The sequence below is a fragment of the Triticum aestivum genome, chromosome 3A, assembly GCF_018294505.1.
Source record: "Triticum aestivum cultivar Chinese Spring chromosome 3A, IWGSC CS RefSeq v2.1, whole genome shotgun sequence".
In the NCBI taxonomy this organism is placed as follows: Eukaryota; Viridiplantae; Streptophyta; class Magnoliopsida; order Poales; family Poaceae; genus Triticum; species Triticum aestivum.
Genome location: NC_057800.1, coordinates 650,045,734 through 650,056,865, shown reverse-complemented (window position 1 = coordinate 650,056,865; position 11,132 = coordinate 650,045,734).

The window sequence follows — 11,132 nt, the reverse complement described above, 5'->3', positions numbered from 1 at the left end:
GTGAACGGGGAGCGGCATGTGGATTGTGGGCGCGGTGGCTGCGGCGCGGGCCCGCTGTCGCTGCTCTGCTCTCTGCCGTCTGCCGTTCCGTGGTGGCCGAAAGCCAGCAGAGCTGCTGAGATTCCGAAACCTGAGCGCGTGGTCTGTGATTGGTGCAGCGGAATCTGTGATCGAACTGGAAAAGATGCCCCCACATTTCTTCTCCCCGGTCTGGGCTCAAAAATCTTGCACCAGCTGAACTGGTATAGTGATATCTTCTATTCCTAAATAGGTACAACCCACTATTCTAAATAGATACAACCCACTAGCTATTTTTTCTAGAAATGTAAGGGCATCTCCGGCCGTTGGCCCCCCAGGACGCATAAAAATCGCCCCTGGGGGCGAGCCGGCGATACAATCGGCGCTCGGGGCGGTTTTGCGCCTAGTCGTCGCCCCCAGGCACCGAAATTGGCTCACTTTGCAGTCCAATTTCGGCGAATAAACGGCCCATATGGGCGAGAATAGGCACATATTCGGCGTGGTTTCGCCGTGTCTCGGCGTTCAATTATCAACACAATTATTTCTTATCACATATTTCATCACAGAAAAATCAAATACTTCAACAAAATAGTACAACAACAAATAGTTCAATACAAATTATATAGTTCAACAAATAAAAACTCGTATTTCATCACACGGCGTCCCCCTTGAGCCTTCATAGGTGCTCAATCAGATCTTTCTGCAGTTGATGATGCACCTGTGGGTCTCGGATCTCCTGACGCATACTGAGATAGGCAGTCCAAGTTGCCGGTAGCTGGTGATCAACTTCGGCTAGAGGACCCTGCCTGTAGTATGGTTCAGTGTCAAACACTGGGTCTTCTTGCTCGCTCTCGATGATCATGTTGTGCAAGATGACACAGCAAGTCATAATCTCCCACATTTGATCTTTGGACCAGGTCTGAGCGGGGTACCGAACAACAGCAAATCGAGATTGGAGCACACCAAATGCCCGCTCGACATCCTTCCTGCAAGCCTCCTAAAGCTTCGAAAACAAGGCGTTATTGCCTCCTGCCACAGGGTTTGAGATCGTCTTCACAAATGTCGACCATCTCGGATAGATGCCGTCAGCTAGATAGTACCCCTTGTTGTATTGGTGCCCATTGATCTCGAAGTTCACCGGAGGAGAATGGCCCTCAACGAGCTTGGCAAAAACAGAAGAGCACTGCAGCACGCTGATGTCATTGTGAGTTCCTGGCATACCAAAGAAGGAGTGCCAAATCCAAAGGTCATGTGTGGCTACCGCCTCAAGCACCACACTGCAACCGCCTTTGGCGCCTTTGTACATCCCCTGCCAACCAAATGGGCAATTCTTCCATTTCCAATGCATGCAGTCGATGCTTTCAAGCATCCCAGAAAATTCTCTTGCTGCATTCTGGGCTAGGATCCGAGCAGTGTCTTCCGCATTGGGTGTTCTCAAGTATTGTGGCCCAAACACTGCCACCACTGCCCGACAGAACTTATAGAAACACTCTATGCTGGTGGACTCGGCCATGCGCCCATAGTCGTCGAGTGAATCACTGGGAGCTCCATATGCAAGCATCCTCATCGCTGTCGTGCACTTCTGGATGGAGGTGAATCCAAGAGCGCCAGTGCAATCCATCTTGCACTTGAAGTAGTTGTCGAACTCCCGGATGGAATTCACAATCCTGAGGAAGAGCTTTCGGCTCATCCGATAACGGCGCCGAAATGTTCTCTCGCCATGAAGTGGAGCATCAGCGAAGTAGTCGGAGTAGAGCATGCAGTGGCCTTGGAGACGATGTCGGTTCTTTGCTTTCACCCGCCCCGGCGCCGAGCCACCTCGCCGCGGCTTTTCATTGCTCGCCAGCAGCTGGGCGAGGGCGCGCGAGCACCATGAGATGCTCTTCTTCCTGGACGTCGGCCGCGGCTTCCTCCTCCAGCAGCGCGGCGAGCTCTTCCTCCTCATCCGAGTCCATCGCCGAGACAGGCAAAACACCGAACACCTTGCGCTCGGTGGGCGTGTACCCGCCGTTAAACCGCGCCTCCGCGGCCGGAAACGGCGGCTGGAAACGCCCAGCTGCTGTGGGAGGGGCTGCCGCGGCGAAGCGCTGCTATTTTCCGGCGGGGAATGGCTATCTAGCGGAGTAGGGCGGCGGCCGTCGTCGGGATATAGCTAGTGGTGACCGAGGGCGCGAGGGGTGCGAGGCGAGTAGGGGGAAGAAAACCTTGACTTTTCCCCTGTCGGTGTGGGCCAGACGTGCTTTTCCCTAGCGCCGGAGCCCCCAACTGCTCCCCAGTGTGCCGGGTTCGGCCTGTGACCGCCGGGCGGAAAAAAGGTCCGAACCGGCGATTTTCGGCATCCTGGGGGCGCGACTGGGCCGTTTTTTCGGCGCCGGCGCCGAAAAAGTGGCCTGGGGGGGCTTGTTGGGGGCGCGGCTGGAGATGCCCTAACTACCCACTAACTGGACAAATTATGGACTTGAGTAAAAAATGCATTGAAAAGGTGCAAGCCACCATCTCTCTCATCTTTAATTACTTAACCCTCAATGAGCTAAGTGTGTGTAGAAATTAAGAAGACCATTCGTAGATTGCTATTGGTCTTGATTACCGTGTGAAGAGAGAGAAGTATTTTTCCTACTTTAAAGTGCATTGGAAAGATATAGTAGTAAGTACACTCTTTTGTGAATAAATTTTGAAGCTAGATGTACATTCTTCACCGGACGGAGGGAGTATGCCATGCAAGTCACAAGTTACATTGTTTTTGCATTAGTGTATGCATGCATGCATGCATCACATCATCAATTCATGCATGTTATCATAAGTTAGTTTTTTCATTAGATTTTGTTTTGAGAATATATGTGTTGATCGTTTGCATCATACCTATGTAGTTCACATTCATATTATATTTTGTTACAAATGATATTCTTCTAATTAAAATTCATTTTTTCTCTTTGTATACCCTTTGTGTTTCACTTTCATTTTTAAGCTTAGATTTGCTTCTCATTAGTCATAGATGTTTTTGTAGCAACTTTTATGCATTCTTTTAGCAAATTTCCCACAGCAACGCGTTGAGGCATCATCTAGTTTGTAAAGCTATCCGGTGAAAACAAATGCTCGCTCGACTAGTCCTACTAATTCCGTTGCCTGGATAACTGGATCCTATCGGTTTCGTGAGCACCCTTGTTCGATCGAACATGAATTCTGTAGTATGAGTTTTCTGCTTTTATGCCTCCCGTGTCAACAGAGTACTAAAAATGTGAAACGGTGCTTACATATATTTGCGTAAAATCATTGTTACTCTCTCCATTCGAAAATTTATCCATTTCTCCGACAAGTATTTTCGGAGGGAGTATTTAACGAACAGTTGTGCAACTAAATTTATGTAAATGCATGTGTATTCTAGAAGGCGCATCATGTAGCCAGGAGATTTTGCAATTTGGAGCTCTCCTTCGTAAGCGCGAAGGTAGGGCTTACGGTGTTTCCGGCATGCATGGCAGGAGTACTCTTTCTATTGAAATTGATATGTAAATCAGACACTTCGTTCGTGTTATCCGATAGAATTCAAACAAGGCAATGCTAGTGTGGAAATGTTACTCGCAACACACACTCAGTCTATTCATCATGTTTTTATCGCTGAAATGACGCTATGCAAGTAAATTCCCACGCACTAAAGTTTTTCATCAATGTCGATAACTCCTGCCCATAGCCCCCTTGATAATTGGAGCAATGCCTTTGAGCTCGTCTTGTTGGAAGTGTTCGACAAATATCTTTTAGCTTCGTTGGATTTCTACCGGGTTATGCTTTTTTAATCGTATAGATGTGGGATAGGACATCTTGCTAGTTTTCTTTTCACTTTCATGTGTGGGAGGTTTTATTTTTTTAGTTCTTGAAGTGTGCCATTGATTTTTTGAGTCGGATGCATATATTATTGCATTATGAGTATGCTTTCATTGGGCGGCAGGTCCGGATAGCTATATTGAACCTGGTTACTTGGAATGTGCTTTCACGGAGCCTATGCAAACTTGGGTAAGTTATAGGTGTTGGTATCATAATATTTTCTATGAGTGAGACGCTTGAATCATGTTAGTTTTATTTATTTAGAGACGGCGATAACTATTTGCCTCATCTATTAGTTAAGAAGAAGAGATTTGTCTGGTTAATTAACGAAAAGTCGGGCAAAAACTGGCATAACCCGCTGATTTGGCATACTTAAACACACACACACACACAAAAACACACACACACACACACACACACACAAACACACACACACACACAAACAAAAAAGTCTTGTTGAGGTTGCACATTGATGTCATCGTCAACACTTCTCCCTGAGCAAGCGACTCCAACTTCATGCAAATGACCGTCGACCAAACCCACATCGCAAAGTGTAGGATCAAAATTATCGACCAAAGGAGTGGCGATGAATGAGAGATTTTAATTAATTCTTTATAAATACAAAATAATTCGGTAAAACAAAAGAATAACATGATACTCCCTCCGGTCCTTTTTACTCTGCATATTAGGTTTGTCTGAAGTCAAACTTTTTAAAGTTTGACCAAGTTTATAGATAAAAATATATTAACATTCACATAACAACACCAATATCAATAGATCCATCTTCGAATATATTTTTATATTATATTTATTAGGTATTTTAGATGTTAATAGTTTCTATTATAAATTTGGCCAAAGTTAGCAAAGTTTGACTTCGGACAAATCTAATATGCGAAGTAAAAAGGACCGGAGGGAGTACAAATATAGCAGTTCTAGAAAAATCTACTAGTAGAACTAGATAAACTTAGAGGCATGCAACAAAACTACTAAGTAAGCATAACAACAAAAACTAGTAGTGGGACTAGAGAAACTCGCTCTCGCCCTCCCTTGTTTCATATAGTGACCACGATGATGAGAGCTCTGACGACATCCCGGTGGGTGCATGGGCTGCAAAAGGATGAGGACGACCAGAAGCAGAGGTGGTCCTAGCCATGGCGGGGGCTTATGGAGAACAAACACATAGGTTGTGCTGCAGGTTAATTTGAGCGGTTTTTTGGTGGCTTATAGTCGGTTTCCTTGAAAAAATGTGTCACGGTAAGAGTTTTCGAAACATGACTTCGATCATCATACTAGAAGAGAACACGTATGCCACAAAATAACACAACATGCCGACCCATGTCACACCATCTTTTCCTAAGATCGATTGTCCTTGGGCAACCGTGTCAATACTTGAGGCCAAAAATGTTCAAAGGGGAAGCTAGGTCCAATCAACGAGCACACTGGCCATGCATGCATGCCCTTTCAATCGTTCAAAGCATCTAAAGCGAAGGAAAGTTGCCCAGGTCACGACCAATCCACAATCATCCTCACTAGCGAAGTTGTGTGCATGCCAAGGGGGGAACTGCCCCCCTCCTCAAGATTTGGAAACAAATGCGAATGGTAAATATATCAGGGTGGCCTAAATGGGAAAACGCATCTCCCCGTCGGATCCTCATATTTCTTTTAGCCCCCCGGGCCTAGAAAGTATTTATCTAGCTCAACCGCTTCCCTCAAATCCTCGGCTGTCTATTATGCTTTGTTCACTTTCATAATCTAGAAAAAATATTCTTGATTGGGTTGTTTCAACACTATTCTTCTTTCCTCCCACTAATTATACCGAACATATCCTGTCAAAACTACGCAAATGGTACCGACAAAGCTCTATGCTTCTTACTCCCTCTGTCTCCCAATGGGGATCATTAAATTTTGTTTGAAGTAAAATGGCTCAAAGTTTGACGAAGCTTGTTAGAAAAACAACCAATAACTATAATACTACAAGCTATTTTTTTACTAAATATACATAATATAAATTTTTACTATACTACTAACTATATGTAATATAAACATTTACTTTATTAGTGTATTTAGTGATACCATTTTTATAGTAGTTTTTGCCTCTGTTTGTTATAAACTTTGTCAAACATTGAACCGTTTGACTTTAAACATAATTTATACTAGATGGTACCCCGTGGGTTATTGAGGATATTGTCAGCAACATATTTCAATGACATTTGATTGTATTAACATGAATATATGGATCAATAATATATAAACTAAATATTAAAATACTTATTATATATTGTATTTGATTATTCGTATAGGTAGCATAATGATGGAAACATTTTCCATGCATGTTGTGGTGGCCCTTTTATGAGTTGGCATGTGTCATGAAGTGGAATGTGTGCATATTGAGAGAAGTAGTGGGATCAACTAATAATGAAAAAACTTTTCACATGTATGTTGAGATGGGCCTTTGATGATATGACTGAAGGAAATATGCCCTAGAGGCAATAATAAAGTTATTATTTTATTTCCTTATATCATGATAAATGTTTATTATTCATGCTAGAATTGTATTATTCGGAAACATAATACTTGTGTGAATACATAGACAAACTAAACGTCACTAGTGTGCCTCTACTTGACTAGCTTGTTAATCAAAGATGGTTATGTTTCCTAACCATAGACATGTGTTGTCATTTGATTAACGGGATCACATCATTAGGAGAATGATGTGATTGACATGACCCATTCCATTAGCTTAGCACCCGATCGTTTAGTATGTTGCTATTGCTTTCTTCATGACTTATACATGTTCCTATGACTATGAGATTATGCAACTCCCGTTTGCCGGAGGAACACTTTGTGTGCTACCAAACATCACAACGTAACTGAGTGATTATAAAGGAGCTCTACAGGTGTCTCCAAAGGTACATGTTGGGTTGGCGTATTTCGAGATTAGGATTTGTCACTCCGATTGTCGGAGAGGTATCTCAGGGCCCTCTCGGTAATGCACATCACATAAGCCTTGCAAGCATTGCAACTAATGAGTTAGTTGCGAGATGATGTATTACGAAACAAGTAAAGAGACTTGCTGGTAACGAGATTGAACTATGTATTGAGATACCGATGATCGAATCTCGGGCAAGTAACATACCGATGACAAAGGGAACAAAGTATGTTGTTATGCGGTCTGACCGATAAAGATCTTCGTAGAATATGTGGGAGCCAATATGAGCATCCAGGTTCCACTATTGGTTATTGACCGGAGACATGTCTCGGTCATGTCTACATTGTTCTCGAACCCGTAGGGTCCGCACGCTTAACATTACGATGACAGTTTCATTATGAGTTTATATATTTTGATGTACCGAAGTTTGTTCGGAGTCCCGGATGTGATCACGGACATGACGAGGAGTCTCGAAATGGTCGAGACATAAAGATTGATATATTGGACGGCTATATTCGGACACCGGAAGTGTTCCGGGTGATGTCGGAGAAAACCGGAGTGCCGGAGGGTTACCGGAACCCCCCCCCCCCGGGAGAAGTAATGGGCCTTATGGGCCCTAGTGGAGAGAGAGGGGCGGCCAGGGTGGGCCGCGCGCCCCCTCCCCCTCTGGTCCGAATTGGACTAGGAGAAGGGGGGCGGCGCCCCCCCTTTCCTTCTCCCTCTCCCCCTTCCTTTCCCCTCCTAGTAGGAGTAGGAAAGAGGGGAGTCCTACTCCTACTAGGAGGACTCCTCCTCCTTGGCGTGCCCTAGGGCCGGCCGGCCTCCCCCCTTGCTCCTTTATATACGGGGGCAGAGGGGCACCTCTAGACACACAAGTTGATCCTCGTGATCGTTTTCTTAGCCGTGTGCGGTGCCCCCTTCCACCATACTCCTCGATAATATTGTAGCGGTGCTTAGGCGAAGCCCTGCGATGGTAGAACATCAAGATCGTCACCATGCCGTCGTGCTGACGAAACTCTTTCCCGACACTTTGCTGGATCAGAGTCCGGGGATCATCATCGAGCTGAACGTGTGCAGAACTCGGAGGTGCCGTACGTTCGGTACTTGGATTGGTCGGATCGGGAAGACGTATGACTACTTCCTCTATGTTGTGTCAACACTTCCGTTGCCGGTCTACGAGGGTACATAGACAATACTCTCCCCTCTCGTTGCTATGCATCACCATGATCTTGCGTGTGCGTAGGAATTTTTTTGAAATTACTACATTCCCCAACAATGGTATCAGAGTCTAGGTTTTATGTGTTGATGTTGTGCACGAGTAGAACACAAGTGAGTTGTGGGCAATATAAGCCATACTTCTTACCAGCATGTCATACTTTGGTTCGGCGGTATTGTTGGATGAAGCGGCCCGGACCGACATTACGCGTACGCTTACGCGAGACTGGTTCTACCGACGTGCTTTGCACACAGGTGGCTGGCGGGTGTCAGTTTCTCCAACTTTAGTTGAACCGACTGTGGCTACGCCCGGTCCTTGTGAAGGTTAAAACATCACCAACTTGACAAACTATCGTTGTGATTTTGATGCGTAGGTAAGATTGGTTCTTTCTTAAACCCGTAGCAGCCACGTAAAACTTGCAACAAACAAAGTAGAGGACGTCTAACTTGTTTTTGCAGGGCATGTTGTGATGTGATATGGTCAAGACATGATGCTAAATTTTATTGTATGAGATGACCATGTTTTGTAACCGAGTTATCGGCAACTGGCAGGAGCCATATGGTTGTCGCTTTATTGTATGCAATGCAATTGCGCTGTAATGCTTTACTTTATCACTAAGCGGTAGCGATAGTCGTGGAAGCATAAAATTGGCGAGACGACAACGATGCTACGATAATGATCAAGGTGTTGCGCCGGTGACGATGGTGATCATGACGGTGCTTCGAAGATGGAGATCACAAGCACAAGATGATGATGGCCATATCATATCACTTATATTGATTGCATGTGATGTTTATCTTTTATGCATCTTATCTTGCTTTGATTGACGGTAGCATTTTAAGATGATCTCTCACTAATTATCAAGAAGTGTTCTCCCTGAGTATGCACCGTTGCGAAAGTTCTTCGTGCTGAGACACCACGTGATGATCGGGTGTGATAGGCTCTACGTTCAAATACAACGGGTGCAAAATAGTTGCACACGCGGAATACTCAAGTTATACTTGACGAGCCAAGCATATACAGATATGGCCTCGGAACACGGAGATCAAAAGGTCGAGCGTGAATCATATAGTAGATATGATCAACATAGTGATGTTCACCAATGAAACTACTCCATCTCACGTGATGATCGGACATGGTTTAGTTGATTTGGATCACGTGATCACTTAGAGGATTAGAGGGATGTCTATCTAAGTGGGAGTTCTTTAGTAATATGATTAATCGAACTTAAATTTATCATGAACTTAGTACCTGATAGTATCTTGCTTATTTATGTTTGATTGTAGATAGATGGCCCGTGTTGTTGTTCCGTTGAATTTTAATGCGTTCCTTCAGAAAGCAAAGTTGAAAGATGATGGTAGCAATTACACGGACTAGGTCCGTAACTTGAGGATTATCCTCATTGCTGCACAGAAGAATTACGTCCTGGAAGCACCGCTGGGTGCCAGGCCTGCTGCTGGAGCAACACCAGATGTTATGAACGTCTGGCAGAGCAAAGCTGATGACTACTCGATAGTTCAGTGTGCCATGCTTTACGGCTTAGAATCGGGACTTCAACGACGTTTTGAACGTCATGGAGCATATGAGATGTTCCAGGAGTTGAAGTTAAATATTTTAAGCAAATGCCCGGATTGAGAGATATGAAGTCTCCAATAAGTTCTACAGCTGCAAGATGGAGGAGAACAGTTCTGTTAGTGAGCATATACTCAAAATGTCTGGGTATAATAATCACTTGATTCAATTGGGAGTTAATCTTCCAGATGATTGCGTCATTGACAGAATTCTTCAATCACTTCCACCTAGCTACAAGAGCTTCGTGATGAACTATAATATGCAAGGGATGAATAAGACAATTCCCGAGCTCTTCGCAATGCTGAAAGCTGTGGAGGTAGAAATCAAAAAGGAGCATCAAGTGTTGATGGTCAACAAGACCACTAGTTTTAAGAAAAAGGGCAAAGGAAAGAAGAAGGGGAACTTCAAAAAGAACAGCAAGCAAGTTGCTGCTCAGGAGAAGAAACCCAAATCTGGACCTAAGCCTGAAACTGAGTGCTTCTACTGCAAGCAGACTGGTCACTGGAAGCGGAACTGCCCCAAGTATTTGGCGGATAAGAAGGATGGCAAGGTGAACAAAGGTATATGTGATATACATGTTATTGATGTGTACCTTACTAATGCTCGCAGTAGCACCTGCATATTTGATACTGGTTCTGTTGCTAATATTTGCAAATCGAAACAGGGACTACGGATTAAGAGAAGATTGGCTAAGGACGAGGTGACGATGCGCGTGGGAAATGGTTTCAAAGTCAATGTGATCGCAGTCGGCACGCTACCTCTACATCTACCTTCGAGATTAGTATTAGACCTAAATAATTGTTATTTGGTGCCAGCGTTAAGCATGAACATTATATATGGATCTTGTTTGATGCGAGACGGTTATTCATTTAAATGAGAGAATAATGGTTGTTCTATTTATATGAGTAATATCTTTTATGGTCATGCACCCTTGAAGAGTGGTCTATTCTTATTAAATCTCGATAGTAGTAACACACATATTCATAATGTTGAAGCCAAAAGATGCAGAGTTGATAATGATAGTGCAACTTATTTGTGGCACTGTCGTTTATGTCATATCGGTGTAAAGCGCATGAAGAAACTCCATATTGATGGACTTTTGGGACCACTTGATTATGAATCACTTGGTACTTGCGAACCGTGCCTCATGGGCAAGATGACTAAAACGCCGTTCTCCGGTACTATGGAGAGAGCAACAGATTTGTTGGAAACCATATATACAGATGTATGTGGTCCGATGAATATTGAGGCTCGTGGCAGATATCGTTATTTTCTCACCTTCACAAATGACTTAAGCAGATATGGGTATATCTACTTAATGAAACATAAGTCTGAAACATTTGAAAAGTTCAAAGAATTTCAGAGTGAAGTTGAAAATCATCGTAACAAGAAAATAAAATTCCTACGGTCTGATCGTGGAGGAGAATATTTGAGTTACGAGTTTGGTGTACATTTGAAACAATGGAATAGTTTCGCAACTCACGCCACCTGGAACACCACAGCGTAATGGTGTGTCCGAACGTCGTAATCGTACTTTACTAGATATGGTGCGATCTATGATGTCTCTTACTGATTTACCGC